General features: G+C 46.5%; 1 protein-coding gene across 1 annotated transcript in view; it reads right to left on the reverse strand.

The window, feature by feature from the left end:
- Positions 1-8,024, reverse strand: part of PLS3 (plastin 3) — a 46,889-nt gene extending 38,865 nt beyond the window's left edge. The window contains exon 1 of the mRNA XM_009981070.2: positions 8,006-8,024. The gene's annotated coding sequence lies outside the window, so the exon portion shown is untranslated. The remainder of the gene's footprint in view (positions 1-8,005) is intronic.
- Positions 8,025-14,330: the final 6,306 nt, after the last annotated feature.

Here is a 14,330-nt window from a genome sequence, read left to right on the forward strand (position 1 = left end):
TAGTTCTTTGTATTAAGGTCTTTTGACATGCACAAAAAAAAGTTTTAAGACACCCCAAAAGAATCTTAACTGCAGATTGTGCCACCATACGAATGACAGGAGTACAGATTTGTTCACAAGAGGTTCATATTTTCATACAAGTCTGTCATAAGCCTTTTCACTTTCTGTCAATAAGAAATAACCTGTAGCCTGAGCAGCAGCAACAGCTCTACAAAGTTTTCAGTTACTTGAGCCAGAGTTTTCCCCTGAGAAGACTCGCTTTCCAAATACTAAAACGTAAATACTGTTACCAAATCCAAGCACTGTACCTCATTTTGACTTAAAAAACGAGCTATCTCCAATGCCAAGCACCACCAGTGACTTGCTTACACAAGCAGCCTATTAGATTACTAATAAAATTGGTGTAATCTTCAAAATAAGATTACAACAGCAAAAAGGATGTGGCTCAAAAAATAAATCCGTGGACTGTAGCAACACTGGCAATTATATAGAACCAGAGGTCAGGGACTGCTTAATATATTCCACCTCTACGCAAGAAGAGGTTATACCACTGTGGTCACAGCCTGCTCCAACCAGAAAATAGACACGTGGCCAACTGTTGACCACTGTCCAGATCACTCTGCTGCAAACTGCTCCTGGCTGGTGGGGAGGCTGTGGGAGGCTGCCACTGGGTGGCTCTTCAGCCCCACGGAACTCATCTGCAGTGACCTCCCACTATCAGAAAGGTGTGGGTGCTGGACAGCCAAGGCAAAGCTGGTACAGTCACGGTCCAACCTGGGCAGCAGCCCATATGCCCAGCCCAGCCTAAGAGGATCTTTAAGGAGTCACTGGTATCCCATCTGGATGTCCCGCCAGATGCTGGAGATAGAAGATTTGGGCACGTGGCTCATCATGTTGTGCAAGTGGGCCTACAAATTCAGCTGTGTTGAACTAGTCCAGAATGTCATCTCAAGGGACCTTGAAGCTTTTCCCGCGATTTAGCTCGTGCCTGCGTTTGTTGGCTTCCTCCCCAACTGCTCCTTCTGTCTCAGACCCCAACAGAAAATATTCTGCAGGATGGACATGCTGGAGAGGCTAACTTCAGGGGCTCCCATGACTACTGCATTCTTTTTAGATGTGTAGAAAGGTGAGGTAGAGCTGGATTACCACTCACACATACACTGCAAGTTGTCACCCACAGCCTTCAGCTCCCCTAGAACGCAATCTTCTCTATACAGCTCATTACACTGTTAATTATTAAGCTGTCTCACTTCTTCTGGCCCATAAAAACCAGCTACTAGTCACAGATTGATCTTTATGCTGTGAAGATAGTCTTTGTTTTGACTGCAGATTTCTTATACTTTCAAGTCTGCTCCTGCTGCTGAGTTTAATGCTTTATGAATTAGTATTAAGAAAAACCCCAACCTCCTTCCCAATTAAAAAATAAGAAATTAAAAAAAATATACATCTACAGATCCTACATAAAGCCAAGACTAAGCAAGGCATGCTATTTGATAGAAGGCATGATGCAACTTTGCAGCTTAGGTAGGAGGGGAAGATCTATAGCTGGGTGCAATAATACCACAAGGTACAACATGGATTACACCAAAGCAGTCCAAATGCTGATCAAGAATATTAACTACAAGTGTTAGACGTGAAAAGCCAACACACTAAAAGAAAGTGTAATACCTTTCTATGTGCCAAGTTGATATCGACCCAACGCACAAAGCCTCAATCGCTCAAGTGAACTATTGACCAGTACTGGTTCTAAAGGCTCTTGCACAACAGGGGGTTTCAAGGCCATTAGTACAGGGCAGCATCCTACTCCATTTCATGGCCTTCAGAAGACAGGGAGCAAAGGGGCTGACTAAAACAACCCTGTATAACCCAGAAAAAGGATATATACCCCTTAGAGAAGGGAGAGGCAGGGAGCGAGGCATAAAAGGTCTTGCCATTAGCGAAGGATCTAACTGAATGGCACCACCTTAACCAGGAGAGCTACAGTAACTTCCAGAAGCTTCTTAGCTGGGCAGACGCAATGTAAGTTCTTCAAGTTTTCAACAAGAAGTCTGACTATGCCGCCTTTGCTTGAGCATTTGGTTTGTATAAAACAGTGGCAAAAGCCCAGCTGGAAATTAGATCAACAAGAGCATTACAAAGGGGTGGGCAACAGAAGGGCAGGGGCAGGATTGCACTGGAACCTCCCATTCGTGTCCCCAAGGAAAGCTTAGTCCCAACCTCAGCCAAACAGTGCAGAAAGGAACAGGCTAAAGCTTAGGTCAGACATTAAGGCCACTTTGTCAAAATATTTTCAGTTTTCAGAAGACCGAGTTTCTCCTCTCTCCTTACAGAAAGGTGAATTCTACCTAAGTGAGGATTCATAAACTTGCTCATTACTTCCAGGAGCACTCAGAAACATGAATGCATTTGTAAAAGTACCTCCATTTGTTCTCTATTGACCTCCTTCAAAGTGTTGCTATGTCAGAAACAGTTCCTAAAAGCAGGGGCCAAACTTCTCCCTGCTTTTCTGCACAATACCAATGATGACAGGATAACTTTACATACACCTACACCCTATGTATTCCCTAAAATAAAGTCCTCACAATCCATTCTTGGAGGCAAAACATTTTGTGCAGAATTCAGGAAGACAAAAAACTTAATTGCAATATTGCTTTGGAACTTTATTTCTGTCACCAGCTGGAGACAAGTACCTTGTTCTATGCTGGGTCAAGGAAATGTTTAACTACAGGATTTATAGTGGAATATATACATATATGTATGTATCACCACAGCACTGCAGCTGCTCAGCAGTTATAGCAGAAAGCAAACATTGTTTTAACCCAAGGAAAACAGCAACAGGCTGAGTATCAGCCTGATTATTAGCGTCCTGCTGCAGAGGCTCCAAGGCAGGAAAGCATCCAAGCCTGTCCCTGGGACGAGACTCAGCACCCTGGAATCTCAAAACCACAGCCCTGCTCCAAACCCAAACAACACTCCACAGACCCTTCCCGCCTGATTAGCAGGAAGGATCACAAGATTGCGATCGCGACGTAAACAAGAACCCAGGATTTATGATCTTTCAGACGTTGTTTAGCAAGCGACCCAGCTGAAGCACTGCTTCACAAAACGTGAATGCCAATTACAGGGACAGGCAGCTTGAATTCAAGTTTCCGCTTGGTTAATGCTGTTCTGGACATGCTTAGAACTCTGGTGCTCGCCCAGCAGTTTCGCCTGCCTGGAGGGGCTGTGCTGAGCACTCCCAGAAAAACGGGGACAGAAACTGTGAAAGTGCACGAGACCTCATCCACCATCCATGGCCTTCCCAGCAGGACAGAGTCAAAGGCAGCAAGTTCAGTCCTACTGTTTGTGAAAGTAGAGTGAGACACACTTCCACTTTGTAGCACTGGAGAGACAGTGGAAGCAGATGAGCAGTCCCCCTCCCTGGTTATTTTGAGCCCAGCCCACCAAGCAGAAGCCTCTGGCACCATGGGCTTCTGCAGCCAAAGCTGGGAGTGTACTTACACACTAGCAACATCACTGAGGCAAAGACCAATGCAAACATTAAAACACCCAAAACCTGATCAAATCTAGGAAGAGACACATTGCTACGAACATTGTAACCCAAAGTGCACCAGCTTCCCTTGGAAGCTAAGGAGTACATCAGAGGTGGGATGTTCTCTTGCAAAAATGCTCATCTCTCCACTCTTCATTGACACAACCCACATCACTCGTAGCCACTGTTTCTGGCACTAACAATGCAAAGTGTGGTATTGTAGCATGCAGAGGCAGGATCACACCTCACTCACCCAGTCAGCTCTTGCAACGCCAAGCTGCAAAGATACTTTGAGAGAAAGAGCACATAGAAAAGCAGAACTTTAGCTATAGTTTTCAGATTCCAACGCAACAGGCAGGAAAGAACAGGTAAACTGCACATAGTGACCGTGCAACTTTTTTTCACCAGCTGCACACTACCTTCCCTCTAACCCAGAGAGGGTACAAGCTTCTGTTATCCAAAGTCTTTAACCTGCATTTTAAACGTCTGGTGCATTCAGCTCTGGAGAGCCCTATTTAATCCCTAACATATTGGCAAAAAATCAGTCCCATGTATATAAACTGAGAGCAGAATCACATGCCTTCCTGTTCTAGTATCAAAATACCTTTCATATCGATCTTCAGAAAAAAAGCATGGGAGAACAAAGCGGATTTTTCTTAAGCTTCATTTCCCACCACCTCAATGAGAAACAACAGTTTCAGAAGGAATCCAAGAGGGTATCCCTAGAGCTCTGCAATTAATTTGGGTTTTTTTCCCTAGCAAGACAGTCTCCCCATCATCTGGAGCCAAGGCCACAGAAGCAGTTCTAGCAAACAAAACACAGGCAGGAGCTCAACTAAGGAGACCCAGGTCAGGGGCAGGATTACCTGCTGCCTGCCGGAGCTAAGCCCTCTCCGGCTGCTGCACCAGCGGTCACTGACACCTCCTGCAGAACACAGCATCACCCTGAGCCACAGCTTCGTTCAGCACCTGACACTGGAAACACTGATACGGGACAGCAGCACTTCTGACGTTATTCAGCCTGTCTCATCTCCCAGGGTATCAGATGTTCTTCTTTATGCTTTTTCCCCAAAATTGGAGTTTTGCAGGTCTTTCCGTGCCTTGACCTGACCCTGCAGTAGGCCACAGCTCACACTGCCTTGTTTAAGTTCCTGTATTTATACAATTTTAAAAAGCAGCCTAGGTAGCATTTTTTTCAACAAAAATTCAGCTTCCTCTAGCAAAAAAAAAAAAAGTCTGTAGTAAAGACATAACTCCAGGAGTCAGTTTTTCCACTTTAAGAATTTGAGATATGAATGAATAAATAGCCCCTTAACTCATGGCTAAAGTAAAAACACGCAATCGAGTGTGACAAAGGCTGAAGGCTCATCCACAGGCCTTGGGAAAAACAAAATCCTTCCAGTGTCCTTCAACAGCCAGTTTCATGACTGTTTACAAAAGTTTTTGAGAGATAATATTTCACATTTTTAAGGTTTTTTACAGTCTAGTCTAGAATAGAAGGACCAGAAACAGAAAAGGCCAAGGCACAGTCTACAAAAACTGAAGAGAGAAAGGCATTTCGGAGAGACGTTTGATCAACAAGGTCACGTAAACCATTCCAGGCCCACAGAGCACGGTAGCCATAACCAGCCAGCAAACAGGCAGAGCCTCCCTGCCCTCCTCCCATCGCACTCCCTTGCTCGTTTATTCCCATCCTTGCCCTAAACAACCGTAGAGGCTTATGGCTAAGCCGGAATTTCAATTGCTAGGCAGCACCTCCTGCTTCAGCATCCCGGATGAGCCACATGCTGCCTCCCGCCGTGGAGCGGGCAGGAGCCTGCAAGTAGCTGGCATCTGCTACCGCCCTGCAGAACGACTTGCTGCTTCACACAAGCATGGCCAAAGACAGTGGAAAACAAATTAAACACCACAAGAAGTCAACAGTTGAGGTTCACGAGGCAGAGAACAGATGCCCAGAGGAAGGAGACACTCGACTCTTCCCTTCTGCTACTCCATGGCTAACCACTCAGACTCACCTGAGAAGTCTTGGTTTTGAGGCTTGGCTTTTCCAATAGGCAGCGAGGGACGAGATCACCACACCAGATACTGGCCCATCTCCTGCCCTTAATGTTTTTTTTCTGTTTTATGAGAGGAGAGAGGATTGTGCAGCTCAGCTGTGGACAGAGAAGCTGTGGGGCAAGAGCAGCCTCCTGCCCTCACACTTCTCCCCGTAGCACTTGAGCTGGGACATACTTAAACCAACAGCCTAATGCCTAGTGCAGCCCCAGAAAGTTGCTGTTGTTCTTGCTGGGCTTCAAAACGCTGGTCAGCGTGAAGGCAAGAAGATAAAAGGCTGGTTTTAGGCCAGGATTCCTGTCTCCCCTTGAATGCATGGCCTCCAACCATTGGAGCAGCACACATGCCCTTTCTCACCCAACTCCCTGCCGAGCTCACACAGTCAGGGAGTAAAGCAGTTGTAGGAAGCACTTGCCTCCATTTTCAGCTGGCCAGTGCTCTGTCCTTCCTTCCTAGAGCTTGTGACCTGTGCATCTGCTGGACCTTCCTTCATGAAAGCACCTCCCCATCCAGGAACCTCTTCCACTCCCAAACACTGCCCGCAGAGAGCAGAGCCTCGGGGTCCTCCTGCCACTCATGACACACCTTGCTATCACACTAAGGCATTACCATCACAGGTAATGAAGCATAAGAGCTTCTGCCAGTGTTTTCTTAACGACTGCCAAGGCCAAGATAGGCATATAAAGAATCAGAAATGGCTTTGGCTGCTTCCTGACCCTGAGGCTCAGCAATATGGCATCCATTCATTTCTTCATCCCATCCAGCCAACTCTCTCCACTAACAAGGACGGACCAGGGGCTGTGGTCTACACTTTTCAGCTCTTTCAGGTCCTGCAAGAAGCATGGCTAAAACTTTACTCAATATCTACAGCAACCACATGGCTGACAGTCAGACACTTGGCTGTACACCTCCCTGACACCTTAGCACTTTCAGATGCATTAGCAGCAAACTGATTTTCTGAGGTATTTTACAGCTGAGGGGCTTCCCATGGCTGCCAGTGCCCCAGAAAACAACATATGAACCTGCTGTGTACAGTTTTCAGCCTGCTGAAAAGAAAGGTTATTTTTAATCTATGCCTACGTAGGGTGGGGTTCAGTCTCCAACCAGGCCAAGAAGCCACTATAATCGACAAGACCAATGTCTGGCAACCTTCACTTGCAGGCTGATGTCTGTTCTATTTTGGGCATGGGAGGAATTTAGAATAAAAAGATATATAAATTAAAAACAAAGGAGGCTATGAAAAGTGAATAGAGGGAAGGGCCAGACTTATCCTGTGTATTTTGGTCTAAAGAACAGGGCTCTAAAAGAACACAAATCAGGATTACTTTATTTTCCATTTCCTACATCAGTTTATAAAGTATTATTTAGAACATGGGTTGAAAAGAGTACAGCCCCAGTATATTTTGTACAGGAGGAAGAGCCAACCTGTGGCTCCTTGCACAGCCGTGAGACCCTTGGGAGGACAAGGCAGGAAAACAGTCACCAGCCATGAACATACCACTAGGATCCTATAACAAGAAGGTTTCCTATCTGAAACACCCATTCAACAGCTGTTGGGACACCTTGTTTTTTGCGATGTTGGGACTGCAAAAAAGGTAAAGCAGAGCCACCAAAGTGACCTGAGGACTGGAAAATAAGAGGAGATTTGCTTATTTAGGGTTTATGGCAAACAGGCAACCAACCCACTAAGAGCAAAGACGTTTTGTTTGCTCTCAGCACCTACATAAATCCAAGATCACACAGACTTCCTACGTAAACATACCATAAGGTTTTATTTGTTACAGCCATTTTCTCAACTTGGCATTCAAGCCAACTCAACATAGCCATTTACTTTGCTATATTAACCCCACCTTCCCTGAGGTACACAGGTCATTTGTCTAAAAGAGGGTACATATAGCTTCTCTCACTGTTTTCTGATGCCCCTTGAACATCCATCCATCAACTGCAAAACACTCACATAGGCATCAACATCTCTAGAGCTCCTTCTTCACCTGGCCAGGGCTGGATTATTAACCCCACTGCAGAAGTCTGCAATTACTTCTCTTGACAGAATACAAAAAGGCCAGAACAGAAGGGACAGTACACTGGGCTAAGTGGAAGACCAGCAACAATGAACCTCAAGCACTGTTATTGTTTTGGTCATGGACTTCTTAAGAAAAAAGCCAACACCTAAGCAACACTGTGAAGTTCAAGCCAGACTTCATAAGCATAGCAGCAAAACTGGACACTGAATGCCTTTTAACACTAGATAATACGTTCATGACCAATATCACTTCTTCCTTGTTCCACCTGTACGTGACAGCACCAACTACCTACTCTCTCACTTCTATCACTAAGGGTAGCATGTGATGGCGGAACAGTGAATGAGACAGCAAACTCTATTTTCAGCTTTAAAAAGAAAGAAAGAAAAAAGCTTACTTCAAAACATCAGAAATTAGGCTTCCTGCAGAGACATTACACCTTATCTTCTCTTGAAGATGACAGTAATAGTCTCTCTTCCCAGCTATGCAGTGGGGACTCCCAGAAGCATCTGTGAGCTGTCACTCTTTTTACAGGAACAAAAAACCTACTGAAGAGGCAGGAAAAACAGCTGTAAGCATTTCAGAGAAGGAAATGAGACAAGGAGACTGGTTAGAAGCATATGGCCCATATGGATTGACACGAGCAATCGGCAGCAGTCCTAACCAGAGCTTCCCATTTCAGACAGTTGTCCTGCTCCCCACATCCTCAGATGCATGTCAAACCAATAATTATTTTATTTCTTCCATATTGATTCCCAAATATCAGTAGCACATAGGCTGCTGCGCCCCACGGGGGCGGTCTGGATGTTGCAGAAGGAGCCAATTTGACCCTAGGAACATGCACATTGCCCCAAAGCACAGAGGCAACATGACAGAATTAGCTTTGAGTAGCCCAAGCATTAACCCACAAAACCCAGACGTGAAACACAAGCTGTTAGAGGAGCACGCAGGATATAATCCTTTCAAGGGGGCCAGACAGGACTTGCTTGTCATTCTTGGCATTTTTAATCCATTACCACAAAAAGCCAACAGATTACAGATTCCCAGGAGATGGGCAGATGCCACAGCGACTGAGTGCACTGGTCATGCACAGCACAGGCCACCCCAGCTCAGCACCCTGTCCAGGGAGGTCCACACCCCTCTGATGGGAACAGACCTGCCGGGAGAGGTTAGACTGAGCCAAGCAGGCAGTGCTGCTGTCCGGCCAGCTGCCTGTTAGCAGCACTGATGTCAGATGTGCCCACCGCAGGGAAAAGCTCAATTACCTCCAATGCCACCACCTCCAGATCAAACACTGTGGTGTTAGCAGAAGGCAGATGGGCACATCCTCTCCTCCCACACCACTCTCCAGTCCTTTTAAATGTTCTTTACATGGCAGGCAGATCCCATAGGGTACACCAGCACCTTAGCACACAGGGTCACACCAAATACCCGAAATCTCACACGCAGCACCTCGTGCCCAGGATTGGGCTCTGTAGCCACAAACACTCATGAGTCTCATCTGTAATCAAATCAACTCTTCGCTCATCAATTACAAGAGTCAGCACCCATCACCCTCCACAGGCAGCACGTGCTTGTTGCCGCAGCACACCAGCCCTGCAGCCTCAGGGCGTGCTGGTGCAATGAGCCAAGGGAGACTGGGTGGGCTGGGGGCTGCAGCATGGTGAGACGGGGCAGGAGGATTCTCGACAGCTGGGATTCCCTGTCTCCAAGCTGATGGCACAGCATGGCAACGCCACCCAGTCAGGCTCATGCCACTTGCTGGTAAAGCAAAGGAAATGTATATACCTAACCCAGCCCTTCACTTGGGAAAGGGATCTGCACAAACCAGGAGACTTCTCGCAGGCCACGATGCAGCGCTCCAAGTGAATCTCACAGCACAGAACATGACGGAGAGGCGTTACCGAAGTCTCCGCTTCAGAAATCCCTGACATAGAGGCAGGAAGAACATCCAGGGCAGGAAACACTAGCGAGGACAGACAGGACAAGCCTGACTCATCACCTACAACTTCAGCATTGAAAAGCATGAAGCAGGCACCTGCTAAGACTGAAGCTGCACTAAATGCTGCTGTGTCTAAGCACCACCTGCCCCATACCCACTCTCAGCACAGACCACACCAGAGATACCTACTTTAAATTCCCTGCCATCTAATAAATCCAAGAGAGATAGCACACCCATACGAACACCCAAACCCAAGTGTGTGGAGCAGGGGACAACAGTAGCACACCCATGGCCAATCACACAGCTGAAAGTGATTACAGTCGCCTCGTCACTGTCAGCTGAGCTGCTGCTCAGAGGACCTTCAGGATGGCCAGTTAGCATCATTTCTCTCTGCCACATCACCCAGAGCCCAGATGTTAGACCACCACCCAACTGCCTTTAATCAGGAGCAAGGGGGAAGGATGAGAGGTGTGATCTCATCTACCAGCAGCAAGAGTTGCAGGTACCCCCGGAGTTGGAAAAGCACTTTAATGGTGCAAGCAGGGAAAGCTGATCCTATGTTAGAGCCTGAGCGACTCTCTGGGATGGTCAGAGGGGAAACAAGCCTTCCGTGCACCCCCCACCAGCAGCACTGCATGCAGAGACCAGCCAAGATCCACTCACCACAAACACAGCCACTGCTGTTTGTGCAATAATCCAATTCCCAAAGTGCCAAAAGGAACGTACGTGCGAAGACGTCAACAGGTGCCTATCGAGTGGTTTGGGGACCAGGGATGGGAAAGAGCAAAGGTATTGTGACATTCATTAGCGAAACCCAACGAATACTGATTGAATACCACCTTGCATTACCCTCATTAAAAGAGCTGGTCTCAGTTTTGCAAGTACTGAAATGAAGATATATCCAGGAACGTTTTGCTCTGCACATGCATTAAGTTTATTTGATAAACTTTTTAAATTCAGTATTTAACTCTGCCTTTCACCCAGATCTCGTGGTAGCAGTTGCTGGATTCATGTTTGGCTTTTTTGATATAATTAGCAAGTTTAATTACTCCAGGAGCTCAATGTCAAAAAAGAGACTGAACACTTAATACACAATAGTACTTAGTACATAAAGGTCAGTAATCAGTTAATAAACATTAACATATCATATTGTGGCTATTCCAAATATGACAAGGAACTTCTCAGTAGTAACCAGTAAGTTAAAAATTATCTGTTATTGCACCATGCAGGTTGATAGCTTCTCAGTCACATGTTTAGACAGCTGGCACAGACATGAGAATCTGCTTTTCTACACTGAATTACTGCTCTAACATACAGGGAGGCAAAGGTAATATCCAAAGCCTGAACAAAACTCCAACCTAAACCATGTTTCTTTTGCTGTTTATCGCTACTGTGTGGCACACAGATAAAAAACAACCTGTAGCCACATAAATTTCACCTGTCCAGCTTCCTGCAAACTGCAAAGCAACACCGCAGCAGCTGACATCTCCGTCCTTCCCACATTCCCTTTCTGACTCTCTTAGCCATCAGAAGCATCACCATGTCCCTGCACAGGGTCAACCTGTCTCCCAACGTGGCAGGTGAAGAGCCACCCTTGAACACCATCGCATGGGTAAGCTGGGACAGCTCTTCGCAGGGCACTGCTGGATCTCTGTGAAATCCGTGCTGGAATAAGCGCAAACAGGACAGATGCTGCTTTACCATCAACTTCCTCTGCCACAGGCAGTTCACATGCACGAAAAATCAAGCTAACAGGCCTGTAGCTAAAGAAGGACAAACGTCCCCAGAGGATTCTGGTCCACAGCACTCAGCATTTTAAGAAGGAAAGAGAAGCCAAATATTGTAACTTTAAAAAAATAAAAATATAAATAAAAACCAAACAAACCACGCCAAACTAAAAAAAAAATGCTATAAAGCAGAACTCACTTCATTTTTGGTTTTGCTGAAAACACAGTCTCTTTGTGTTTCACCACCTATTATTTAACGCTATGTAAAACAGGTTACCAAGACCACAGATAGGGTGTACTTAGTCAACGTCACCAAATAAACTACCACCACCTGAACTTTCACCACCAAGACAACCTCAAGTGCTAAACGAAACTCTCGTAATTGATCAAGAGTGCTTACTACTGATCATTACCATCTACTTTGACAAGGAAGTGGATTAAAACATCTGTATGAAAGACAATGGGCACGCCCTTCCTAAAGTCACTGTCAATCACGTAAAAACAAAAGCATTTCTCTTCTCCCAATGCCTTACACTATGCACATAAGCAAAACCCCAACTCCTGCACTGATGCTCCCATGAAGTGGAACACTTGCAACTTTACTACACGAAAGAGAGACAGTACATCCAACATGAAGTTTACCTATAAAGCTATTCACAAGGCACTTGGATCACTTAAATCACTGGCAGCTGCTTAAGCAAAATCACTGAATTACTGTCTCTGGCATCCTTTTCAATCAATCTCCAAGTATCACTCTCCAGTGCTTCCTTCAAGTCAGAACTGTTTTATCTCCACTTCTCCAAAGCCAGTTATGTTGCTGCTCTAAGAGCCAAGTAAACACAGGAGTTGCTAGAACATCCCGCATGAGTGGATTCAGCAGCAAACCCATTTAACCAGCCAGCAACTCCTTCACTCACCATCTTAATCTCCCGACAATTGAAACCCGGAGCAGTGAAGTCAGTAAAGGAGCCCCAGGGGAAGGAGTTCCTCTGCATTTATCCCAAATCTGAGCACCCATCAGCCGAATACCTGATGAAGTCATCAGTCCCCAGAGCCCTCCCTACTGCGAAGCCAATCTAGCCAAAACTAGTAAATAGGTTTCTGGAGTTTTGGGCATTCTTTATCTGGGGAGATGTTTGCCTATTTTATAGGAGGGGAAACTTGGTCAGATTAGGTTCGATAAGAGAACAAAGACCCTGGTTAAGCATAATTCATTATATCTAGCACTGAATAACTGAGTTTAATAATCACATTATGATCTCTTAACCCAGACAAAGAATGAGTAATTCATCTTTCACAAGCAGAGAATTCCTTCAAAGGAGCTTGGTTACAACTAAGCAACATCCTCAAATTGTTGAACTTTTGGCAAGATTAAAGGGCTGTGATAACAGCAGTGTTTCAAAAAGATTTCTCTCAGCAAATTATTTTATAACATACTTTTTAAAAAAAAAAAAAAACACCGTTATTCAGATGCAAATCAGCAGATCTGGAATTTAAGTTCTCTGCATGCACACATCCCACAGAAGGCCATCAAACAGCCCAGGGCAGAAATCAGATACAGAGTATTGCACCCAGGGGACTCGCCTTGTGTCCACTAATCCTCACGAAACATTGCTCTCCACTGACAAACTACCAACATCTCCTCTTTGTACAAGAATTCTTTTCAAAACAGATTGAATTTCTATGCATCATTATGCGCAGCACTAACATATGTTGATCTCTGTAACTATTCCCTCTTTATACCCAGGTTCCAGCTGTTGTCTTTAAAGTTACTCTGAGCAAGTCTCCCAGCATTAAGGGGTTTTTCTTCTCAGGTTACCAGGCTCACTGGAGAAGTCACAAGTGTTACTGGCTGACCAATGGCTCCAAATTCTCATGCAAAAGCAATTTATCTGAGATATCTTTTATAGTCTCTTCTACAGACTGACCAAAAACAGGAAGCCCAGCTCTCGTGTGCACACGCATTCCACTGGGATTGTGTAACAGCAATAACAACCTCGGAGGCTGATTCACTGGCATTCGCTCGGAGCTATACCAACAGCTCTCCTGAAAAGAAATAAATGAGTTCAAGTGATGCCCTGCTTGAAGGTACGGATGCTATTACAGAGCAGACACATGCAGCCTGTCCCAAGGAAGCATTAACTGGAAGTTGGATCGTCATCCTCATGTCTCACCGCTATTTCCACTTAGATAAAAACTTAAAGCTGAAGCACGCTCATGCCTGCAGAGTTTGTTACCTCTGTGAGCATCGGGACTTGATGCTATCCATTAGAATACTTCCAGGCGGTGCCAGAGTGCCCCAGCCTTTCCTATGCAAAGGAAAGTCTAAAGCTTCACCTCCTGAAAAATTCCCTGCTCTTCCCTTTCCCTTCGCAGGCTCCCAACAAGAAGCCATTGTTCGGGGGAGCAGGGTGACACTTCCTCTCCCAGTCCAAATTAGAGATGTATAAAAATAAACCCACACAGCTGTCCCACTACTTCACTTTATTTCACCCCGCTTCCATTACATGGGAAGTCGGCTCCGCTTTCCTTGGGAACACTATCCTGCACGAAAGGTAGAAGTCAAACACAAACCGAATCCCCTTTGCAGTCCTGCTCTGCGAGAACTCGCACCGGGAAGCAGCGGCTCCCCTCTCCTGCAGCCGGGCTCTGCTTCTACCAGCTCGCACAAAGCCTGAAGTTTTGCCGAAGCGGGACTTTCGCTGCGCACCCCTCTCCGCCCCAGCGGCAGAGCTCACGGCACGGCCCCGCCGCGCCAAACCCGCTCACAGCGGCCGCGGGGCAGCGCATCTCCCACCCCGGGCCCGCCCCGGCTCAGCCCGGGGGTGAAGTTTTCCAGGGGAATGAATCAGACAAGTCGCCTTTCCATCGCCGCGGGGAGGCTGGAAGGGGCGGCAGGAACGCGCCCAGCGGACACGTACTCCGCGTCCTGGCGGGCACCGATGCGCGCCGAGCACGGGGCTCCGCGCAGGGCTCCCCGCCCGCTCCCCCGCTCCGCGCCCGTCCCGCCGCCCCATTGTCCCGGAACCCCGCCGGGGCAGCTGCGCGGCGAC

The sequence above is a fragment of the Tauraco erythrolophus genome, chromosome 13 (genome assembly GCF_009769465.1).
Source record: "Tauraco erythrolophus isolate bTauEry1 chromosome 13, bTauEry1.pri, whole genome shotgun sequence".
In the NCBI taxonomy this organism is placed as follows: Eukaryota; Metazoa; Chordata; class Aves; order Musophagiformes; family Musophagidae; genus Tauraco; species Tauraco erythrolophus.